The following is an 11,298-nucleotide window of genomic DNA, read 5'->3' on the forward strand; positions in this document are numbered from 1 at the left end:
TTTTATAGCTTTCAGCCCAGAAATGGGAGAGGGAAAGAAGGTGAGAGGAGAAATTGCGGGTTTAGGCAATAGTCATCTCGGCCGTCGCTTCTGATCGTACTGACGGATCCTGGCCGTTGGTTGGGGTCAGTTGTTTCTGACTGATGTGACTGGTGGCATGTGCTGCTGTCGCTGTCCGCGTACGGAGAGCGTAGTCATTTTCAAGCTTTTTGATTTTCTTTTTCTTTTCTTCTTTGCTGCTGATAATTTCTCTCATTGTTTTTCTCCCCGCGTCTTTTGTTAGAGATATTTCTTAGCGTTGGCTGTTAGATAAATGAGTTGACGGCGTTGTCCCTCTTTATGTGAAAAATGACGTTACGAGGCCAAGCCGTCCCGTCAGGGCGCGGCTTTAGTGGATACTCACTGTGGGGCCCACCTTGATGTATGGCCTTTAAATCCACACCCTCCATCCGTTTTGACAGCTTACTACAGGGCATATGCATATTTTGTGAACGCCCTTATGCGAGCAAACACGAATGCACTTAACTTTTTAGAGCATGAAAATGATGTTACAGTCACGTTAGATTTTGCGAGCCATTACAGGGGCGTGTCTGGCATCGAATAATATGACTGGCCCTCACTAGTTAAATACATTTTCAAATTTATGATACAGTACAAACTATAAAATCATTCGTCAATTAAAATATTATCGGATTTGCTGACCCACGTGATTTTTACGATTACTCATTGCGGTAGTTTCTGAATAAGATTTTTTGGTTGTGAAAAAGTAAAGGTTAAAAACCTTAGTTTTTACTTGTACTCCACGCGTCTTTGCCTTACAAAATATTATTAAGTTTTTTTATTAGGATAAACGTCACCGTTCCTGTGTTATTTGCTATTTCAACGTCGGTGTATTGAAGTGATTAGTACAATCATGTCAGAATTGAATTTGCGACTCAATCTGAATATAACAGCTACAAACATATATCAGACGTAGTTCTGCTCAAACACTAGAATAACATTATTTAAAATAATGAGACGGTAGCAAAAGGGTGAAATTCCCTTTACGAGTAAGTCATACCTCTGCCGTTCATGTGAAATTACTCATTCCCTTTAATATAGACAAAATAAAAGAAAATTTTTTATAATCAATCATGAAAAGCAATTATAGAACACTCCTCTAAAAGGAGAATTTTGTTTGATATTCAAATTGAATCCAACATATGAACTTAAACTTAAATTACGATTAAAGTTAACAACTACTTGAATATTGTTACAAATTGCACTAAAGAATATAAATGATAAGTAAAAAATAAAGATTATACTAAGGAATGTAAATGATTGATAAAGATAAATATTATAATAAGGAATGTAAATGAAAAATAATTAAAAGATAGATTTGGTTTAGTTGACATAAGACCATTTTTCCTGTTGAATTTTCTTGTTATTTATAGCCTTAAGCTGACCATCTAAATACTTCACACATTCTGACAGTTAGTGTAACTGTTTCAGCATTACATGACCTTCTGGAGACTTCCTTCTAACTTTGTCACATGCCTTCGTAATCGTTGTAGGCTTCTTTACTAAATCGACCGCATTTCACTCGCCCGCTCGATCGACCTCCAGGATGACGCTCGTCCACTTGGTTTGCTTTTGAATTCTTTTCAATTGCTTCATATATTGTCATCCTTTCAGTTGTAATTCTGTAAAGAGCATTCCAAGTATCCTTGAAGATCTTTAGCATATGTTATATTTTTTTCCTTACTATAATATATGTTATTTCCATTTGGGCTTCTCAAGAATGGTCAAAATGGTCAGAAATATGGTACAACATTACCCCCCACATCGCTTCGCCTTTAGTAAAAAGTGAATGCGAAATTAATTCATTGTTTGGCGCAATAAATGTGATTGCTCGGCCGTATAAAAATATCAATTTCAACTATCTTGGTCAAATTGACTATCTTGATCATAAAACGTCAAAGTAGCCGACTTGGCCGAACTTGGCCATTATAGTAAAAAATAAAAAATAAATAAATGACAAATTCAGTCTTCTTGGTCGAATTTGTCCATCTTGATCAAGAAACGACAAATTCGATTGTCTTGATCGAACTCGGCCATCATGATTGAAGAACGACAAATTCGATCGTCCTAGTCAAACTCAGCCATCTTGATCGAGAGACAGCAAATTTGACTGTCCTAGTCGAAATGGGCAGTCTTGATCGAAAAATAGCAAAATCAGTTGTGACAATGGAGACTGTCAGTCAATCCATTCTAAATATGGCTTATGATTGATCGAGGTGGTAATATGGTCGAGAACTTGGCCTAGTACTTCCTAAAGAATTTGAATAATTCGGTTATAATTCAAACGGTGTGATTCAGCTATTAGAGGTGATTCAGATCCTACTCGATTTTGTCTTCCATGATACGGTAGATTCCCAAGGAATAACTACCTCCGAAGTATATATTGGTTTCCTTCTTCAAGGATAAAACTATTGACCTCCCGCTCTAATCATCTGAACTCAGCGGGTGGCAAAGCATTTCTCCTATCCTGGATCGAAACGAGAAGGGTGTTTCATTGTAGGGGAGGTGTCCATTACGACTAAACAATGTTACCAACATAACTTCCTTTAGCATTATATTGTGTCATCATAGGTGTTCTTTTGGTAATGATAGTCATCAATCGATGCATGGCCTTAGTCTGCTTACCCATCATTTGTTAAAATTCTTAATTTGGACATAGAATTGCTCAGCCTAAACGTGTACCAACTTTGCATAAGCTCTCCCATATTCCTGAACATGCTGAATAACCAATCGCACATCCCCGAGTCCGATCGTTATCTCTTCAAGAAAAATGGTCTGAGAGGTCGATGCCCCTTCCTAGTTAACGGGACTGAGTGTCAAACTAGTATTTAAATTCAATGATTCATAGGCTGCTAGAACCTACACATCATTGGTCGGAGGTGGTGTGGTTGGTATTGAGGGTTCAGTCCCAATAATTCGATTGCATTTATATTTCTGATTGGTCGATTGGCATTGTTGCACCGATAAGTAAACTGGAGAAAGTGTCCCTCCGGGCGTGCCAATAAATGTTGATGGTGCTAGCTATAATTGTTACACGGCCAGTGTTCAAGAAATATTTCTACCAAGTATTTATTTTACTGTTACACGGGACGTGCTAAGAAATGTTGTTGGCGCTTGCCAAAATTATTGCATGGTCGGTGCATCCTATATATTTATGGCAACCAAGTAGTTTAGGGTTCCACCGGGTGTGCCAAGATATATGTTTTGGCACTAGTGAAAATTATTGCATAGTTGGTGCATAGTGTATATTTATAACAACCAAGTAGTTTTCGACCGCTTTAACTAGCACGTCCTTGGTCGAAGGTGGTGCAGTTAGTGTCGAGGATTTAGCCCTAGCAATTCGATTACTTCTTCTATTCATATTTTTTATTGGTCGATTGGTAATGTTGCATCGATAAGTAAACTAGAGAAAGGGTCTCACCGGGCATGCCAAGAAATGTTGCTGGCGCGAGACAAAATTGTTGCACCATCGGTGTTCAATAAATATTTCTGACAACCAAGTAGTTTTTTTTATCCCACCAATCATGCCAATAAATGTTGTTGGCGCTAGACAAATTTATTGTTTGGCCGGTCCACGGTGTATATTTATGGCAACCAAGTATTTAGGGTCCCACTGGGCATGCCAAGAAATATTGTTGTTATTTCAATCTCAGTCACGTGATTAGTGTGGGCATGCCAGAATTGAATGTGTGACTCAATTCAAACCGAACAGATATACCCCAAGCGCCAAGACAGGCAGATACGTCAGAAATCAACCATACGTGACCAAGTTCTAATAAGATCGGTCACCTACTTAGCCACTTGCACGGCGTTGCTTAAGATGATCGGGCAATAGTTAGAGGGTGAGGTTCATCTTTTGAAAATTGGTCACACATCTGCCTTCCGTATGAAAGGACTTTTTATCTTCAATACAGACAAAACAAAAGGGAAATTCTTATAGTCGACTATAGAGAACAACTGCAGAACACTTCTCTATTAAGGGTCAAATATTGCATATTGAACCCCATTTATATCTTAGTTTTATGAACATGATACTGCTTAATGTCCTATTTTACTCATATTTGTGTTGCAATGTGAATTTAAGAGCTTAGATTGGAAAAGATGTTAAAAGCACGGATTTGACACTCGAAAATCACCAAAATAAAGAATGGATCTTAAGAGACAAAGATTGAAGATTTCAAGGTCCCAAGATTCAAGAAAACCATGTGGAAAAGGAACGAAGTCGAAAGAACAAGTGCAAAATTCATATTGACCATGTCAGCAATCACTATTCGATGACATTGAACACAGGTCGATGACATCGAATTTATGAAGGACAATCGAGTTGGTTACTGGACAAATTGAAGACGTTTTTTAATGACTCGAGAACTTGTTCGATGACTCGAAGCTCTGCTCAATGACATTGAAAGCCTCCTCAATGACATCGATTTTTCTATGGAATTTCGGCAAAACTCACTGGACATATTGGGCACAATTTTCGATTACTTGAAGCACTCCTTAATGACATCAAAGACCTGCTCAATGACATGAAGGTCTCTTCGATGACATCAAATTTATTGAAGAAATTGGATTGACTCTCTAAATTGTTTTAGACACATTATCGATTCCTCGAACAACTCTCGATGACATCGAAGGTAGGTTCGATGATATGAAAGGTTACGGAGTCCAGATGAGGTTACAAAAGTGTGGAAAAAATACGTACAAAAGACACATTCGATGACATTGAAGGCCGCTCGATGTTATCGAACGAATCGCACAAAGTTACGCAGAGTTACGTGGAGTGCGTACATTTGAGGTATTTTCTGGATTTTTCCAAAGAGGTGTGAAAGGAGGTGTTGCATAACTATAAATAGGAGTCCCCATGACATCCCTGGGATCTATCTAATCAATCTAGGGTTTAGAGGAGAGAGGCACAAGGGCGGAGAGCCGTCGCTTTTTCTTTCTTCCTTAGTTTTTCATGCTTTCTTCTAGGGTTTTAGATCCAATCATGTATATGGTTGGTTAAACCTCTTAGATAGGGCTAAGAGGTGAAGCTTGTAACGTGATTGGGATGCTAGCTTTGTTTTGATTTATGTTTTTTTGAACTCTCTTGGATTCTAGTTTGATTATAAAGAATATTTTTAGTTTCTAATGGTTTATTGTGACAAATTACAATAGATCTATAATTGCTTTGAATATCTTCTTTTCCTAAATTGAGATTGTGAAATTAGCAAGTCCCGTTGTTTACTATCATCCCTTGGGCATGGTAGGATAATGTAATCCTTATTGACCTTCATAATTCTCTTATGATTTGTTGTGGGATTGGTAAATCCTGTTGTTTGCCTTGTCTCCTGGGCATGGTTAGGTGATGGAATTATTTCCAAATCCTCCCAACTCTCATCCATTAATGATTAGATCCTTGAAAAGTTTAGAGATCTGACAAATATCTTCTTACTAATTGGATAAGATAGGACTTTGATTCCAGTTGTGTCCTTGAATCAAGCGAGGTAGCATCCTAAGAACCTACAAGTGGATCCTTAGAAACCCTAGTTCCTACTTTTAATTTCTTAAGTTTCAAATTTCATACATCACAATTACTCCATTTATTTCCAGATTTAGATTTGCATCTTTTTCTAGTTCTACTCTAGTTGCTTTCAAAACACACACAAGATTAGTCCTTGTGGATTCAACCTCAGTCTCACCGAGATTATTACTACATCGCGACCCTATACTTAGGGTTGTGAATAAGTTTTTGGCACCGTTGTCGGGGACTAACGGTTGCGTTTTTCTATGATTAACTAGTTTTGAAATTAATTTAAGATTAGGGTTTTTCTACTTTTTATTTTTAACTTAGGGTTTTTTCTAAATTAATTTAGAAACTAACTTAGCTTTCTATTTTTAAGTTTAGAAACTTTCCTTTTTTTGTTTTTAGAAACTAATTTACTTTCTAATTCTAGGATAGAAACTTTCCTAATTTATTTTTAGAAACTAATTTGCTTTCCTTTTTCTTTTACAGGATCTTAATATAGAAACTTCTAATTTGGTAACCTCTTTCTAATTCTCTTCCTTTCTTTCCTAGATTTCTTATTTGACTTAGGTTTCTTTCTTTTTAGGATTAGGTTAGATTTTTCTTATTTTCTGAATTTTTCTAATCTAGGGGTTTTAAAACTTTCTAATGTTAGAATTTTGTTTTTAGGATTCTTTTTTTGGATTATTTTTTTTTAGAAACTAACATTGTTTTCTGTTTTGTAGGGTCCGATCCAATAACATTCTTTTAACTTCCTCCATCTAACTGCTTTCTGGACTTGTTGTAGGAATTAGAAAAGAGAATTAAAATTTGGTGTGGTTCAAGCCCTCGCAGGTAGGGAATTATACTCTGAGACCTTTGAGAAAAGGAGCTTTGGTTGGAAAAATTGATTGGCAAGTTAGAAAATCCTCAAATATTTCTGAAATATCATCTGAGAGCATGGCTCAAGAACACCGGATTGATGAAGGCCCTGTGCATCACACACCACCTATTAAGACGGTGCGCGATGAGAATGAAGTGCATTGAGTTCCCCCGGTTCGAACCTTACAAGATTATTTACAACCGTTGAGAACAAGTTCACCCTCCTGCATAATTCTTCCAATCAATACAAGAAACCTGAACTTCAAACCTGAGATAATCCAATTACTTCCTAAGTTCCATGGACTTGATTCAGAAAATCCATATATGCATATTAAAGAATTTAAAGAGGTTGTTATAACCATACATTTTAATGATGTTCCTTCTGATACAATTAGCTTTAAATTATTTTCATTCTCTCTAAAAGAAAAGGCCAAAATATGGTTTCATTTATTAAGGCCTAGATCTATTGGTACATGGGTAAAGATGAGCAAGGAATTCCTTAAAAAGTTCTTCCCGGCTAATAAAACCAACGCTCTTAAAAAGGAAATAATGAACTTCTCCCAGAAAAAATAATGAGACCTTCTTTGAATGTTGGGAACAGTTTAAGGACTTACTTCTCGCCTGCCCACACCATGGTTATCAAACTTGGCAGACAATTGATCTTTTTTATGAAGGACTCAGTCCAAACATGCGCCAATTCGTACAGATGATGTGTAATGGCGAGTTCCTGGATAAGAAACCAAAAGAGACATAAGATTACTTTAATATGCTAGCTGAAAACGCTTAATCATGGGACACATCAAACTAAGCTAGTACTCCTAAGGAAATACCAAGAGATGTAAGAATACATGTAATTAGGAAGGAGGATGATATTAATGTACAGTTGGCAATTCTCGCACGAAAAAAATTGAGGACTTGGAATCTAGGAAGGAACCAACTCAGCCCAAGGCAATCGTCGAAACCGTATATGAAATTTGTAAGAACGATGTACACCTAATCAAAGATTGTCTTACAATCCCAACTTTTCAAGAGGTGTTTCATGTTCAAGCAGATACTACAAACAAGTATCAACGACTACTTAATGCATGCACCAAATTTTGACACACACTCCCAATGAGTGGAACATTAATTGGGGAGATGAACCAACTACAAATGTAACTAATTATCCACGGGGGCCATTTAGTGGACTTTCACTAGGGAGAACCCTTGAGTACACATTAGATGCATTTAGGCAAGAGCAACTGCAGGCTATGAATGAGCTTAGGACTTCGGTTGTAAGACTTGAGACACAACTGAATGTTAGGGAGACTGAGATCTTTCTAGACCAACATCAACCTAACCCAACAAGACAATGTGAGATATGTGATCTCAACTCTTCAACTCAGCATCTGGAACATGTTAAGACCATCACCACCTTGAAAAGTGGAAATGAAAAAGATAGAGATTCCAAGGAAGGTTGCGAAACCTAAGGAATCCAAAAATTCAAAAGATGGTTGTGAATCCAGCAATGCTCCATATGACAAAGAGCCATTGCAAGGATACAAACTCGTGGCCCCATTTCCCCAACGTCTCATCACTTCAAAAAGGCTAAGTGAGAGCCAAAATATTCTAGAGATTTTTCAACAAGTCAAGATCAACATCCCCTTGTTGGATGAAATTAAACAGTTCTCATCTTGCACCAAATTCCTGAAAGATCTGTGTGCAGTAAAGCGGAAGCTAAACGTATACAAAGAAGCATTTTTTACTGAACAGGTGAGCGCCATAATCAATCGAAACACTCCCCTAAAATATAAGGATCCTAGAAGTCCTACGATCTCACGTGTGATTGGAAACTTTAAGGTTGATAATGCACTTTTAGACCTTGGGGCAAGTGTTAATCTGACACCATACGCAGTATATGAACTGTTAGGCCTCGGTGAGTTGAAACCTACCAAAACAACATTACAACCAGCTGATCGCTTGACTAAAATACCGAGAGGTAAGATAGAAGATGTGTTGGTCCAAGTCGATAGATTCTACTACCAATAGATTTCATCATCATAGACACACACTCGACTTCAAATATGGGCACTCAAATTCCGATCATATTAGGTCGGTCATTCGTGGCCATCGCCAATGCCATCATAAATTGCCAAAATGGAGTGATGAAAATATCTTTCGGGAATATGACGGTAGAATTCAATGTGTTTCATTTGCACAAGCCACAAGAGAATGAGGCCCTGAGCCATGAGATGAACTTGATAGAAACATTTGAAGATGATGAGTCTCTTTTAACGAAAACTCCTGAATCTCTGGATGTCTCCCAGGCACACTTTGCGAATTCAAACAATCATATTGGTCTGGAAGTTGATGGCACTCCTTTCACTAACACTAAAATCTTACCATTACAGGTGGAGGAGATAGATCCTGAACCGGAGCCTATAACCTCGGATTTTAAAGGGACCATGGAGAACAACCCTTTTGTTATTTAATTTTTTATGGTCTTTCATTCACCTCAGCTTACTAATATTGAGAAATTATCTTCTACAAGTGAATCATATATACTTTGGATACTTCAGGAGATTAAAAGAAAACCTTATGCTGAGGTTCATAAATTTCTCTGGAAAGTCATTCTCCAGGGCATCCAAGCCTATTGTAAAAGGAGTTTTTGGATGATCTTGTTGAGAAATCTACTGAGGAATTTATCAAGATACTGGCCAGGAGGAACCTTGCTGCATAACTGAGTAGTTTTTCCGTGTTTATGTTTACTGCTTTCATAGATTTTAGGATTAGGGTAGATTGCTTTCTGCTGTTTAGGATAGTTTGCTTATCATCTAAGTCTTTTATGCTAACCCATCTTCACATTGATATCATTTGAAAAGCCTCAAAATTCATTCTTCAGGTATTACCTTTCCATCACTTCCCTTTTCTTTTCTTTGCCTCTTTTGCATTAAATGCTTATTTCTTTTACATTGAGGACAATGTAGATTTTTAGGTTAGGGATGGGGGATTAGGTAAACTAATCAGTGTTTTCTCCGTTTTGATGAAAATTTTGAAAATTTTCAATGTTTCAAGTTAAAATCTGTTTGGGAAGCGATGAATTGTGTACTTAAGAATGCTTTAGGTATGATAAGATAGAGATTGAATTTTGGATTATTTGAGTTAGATTAACTAAGTAATCTATCACCTAAGTTCTAGCGCTCAATTATTAAGAAGAAGTTTGAATATATGTTAATCTAAATCACAAGATACATTCAATTTGTCTTCTGTAAGATGTATTAGAATTTTTGATTGTTAGTATGTGAATCATTGATAGATGGTGAGAATTAAGTCTGGAGAATTTTATCCACCTTAAAAGAAGAAAAGAACTAGTTAAAAAATAGGAGATCGACAAAAAGGTCATGTGCTATGGAAAAAAGGGAATAAAAAGAATGAATAGATTGAAAAAGAATGCAAAAATAAAGAATGACTGTCGATATAAAATCAAAAACTAGAAAAATAAGGAAAATAAGATAAGTTCGGAATCAGTACTTGAGTTTCAAACTGATCTTGAAGTGATGAGCTTGGCTAACATGATGAATTGATAGTATTCGTACGGGCAGTAAGTTGACTTTCACTTAGCACGTTGAAAAACTTGAATACAAATTATGCTTTGATTTAATGGACAAAGAACTTATTTGATTGAGTACTTATGTGATTTGGTTCTAGGTTTTCAAAATCTCACTTTCGTATCTTATTTCTACCCATTCATACTTGAGTGCACAAAAGATTATTTTTTGAAAAACAATATTGACATTAAGCATTGAGATATATTTTACACATACTTTACTCAGGACTAGAAAAATGCTGGTTAAGGATTGTGTTGAGGGTCAAATATTGCATATCAAACCCCATTTATATCTTGGTTTTATGAACATGAACTGCTTAATGTCCTATTTTACTCATGTTTGTGTTGTAAGGTGAATTTAAGAGCTTGGATTGGAAAAGATGCTAAAAGCATGGATTTTAGGCTTGAAGATCATTAAAGCAAAGAATGGATCTTAGGAGACAAAGATTAAAGATTTCAAGGTCCCAAGATTCAAGAAAACCAAGTGGAGAAGGAACGAAGTCGAAAGAACAAGTGCAGAATTCACATTAACTATGTCATCGATCACCATTTGATGACATCGAAGCTACCATTTGATGACATCGAACACAGGTTGATGACATCGAATTTATGAAGAAAAATCAAGTTGGTCGCTGGACAAATTGAAGACGTTTTTCGATGACTTGAGAACTTTTTCAATGACTCGAGAACTTTTTCGATGACTTGAAGCTTTGTTCAATGACATTGAAGGCCTCCTCGATGACATCAAAATTTCTATGGAATTTCGGCAAAACTCGCTGGACATATTGGGCACCATTTTCGATTACTTGAAGCACTCATTAATGACGTCGAAGACCTGCTAGATGACATCAAAGGTCTCTTCAAAGACATCAAATTTATTGAAGAAATTGGATTAACTCTGTGGACTGTTTTGGACACATTATCGATTCCTCGAACAACTCTCAATGACATCGAAGGTAGGTTCGATAACATGAAAGGTTACAAAGTCCGGATGAGGTTACAAATGTGCAAAAAAAAAAACATGTATAAAAGACACCTTCGATGACATCGAAGGTCGTTCGATGTCATCGAACGAATCACGCAAAGTTATGTAGAGTTACACAGAGTGCGTAAATTTAAGGCAGTTTCCAGATTTTTCCAAAGACGTGAGAAAGGAGGTGTTGCACAACTATAAATAAGAGTCCCGAGGGCATCCCTAGGGATCTATCTAATCAATCTAGGGTTTGGAGGAGTGAAGTACAAAGGCAGAGAGCCATCGCTTCTTCTTTTTTTCTTAGTTTTTCAT

At 36.7% G+C, this 11,298-nt stretch overlaps 1 non-coding gene across 1 annotated transcript; it reads right to left on the reverse strand.

The window, feature by feature from the left end:
* Nucleotides 1-6,958: 6,958 nt before the first annotated feature.
* Nucleotides 6,959-7,066, reverse strand: LOC131244845 (small nucleolar RNA R71). The gene has a single exon (XR_009170616.1). It is a non-coding gene; the product is annotated as a small nucleolar RNA R71 (small nucleolar RNA).
* Between the last annotated feature and the right edge of the window lie 4,232 nt (nt 7,067-11,298).

This window comes from Magnolia sinica, chromosome 4 (assembly GCF_029962835.1).
Source record: "Magnolia sinica isolate HGM2019 chromosome 4, MsV1, whole genome shotgun sequence".
Classification (NCBI taxonomy): domain Eukaryota; kingdom Viridiplantae; phylum Streptophyta; class Magnoliopsida; order Magnoliales; family Magnoliaceae; genus Magnolia; species Magnolia sinica.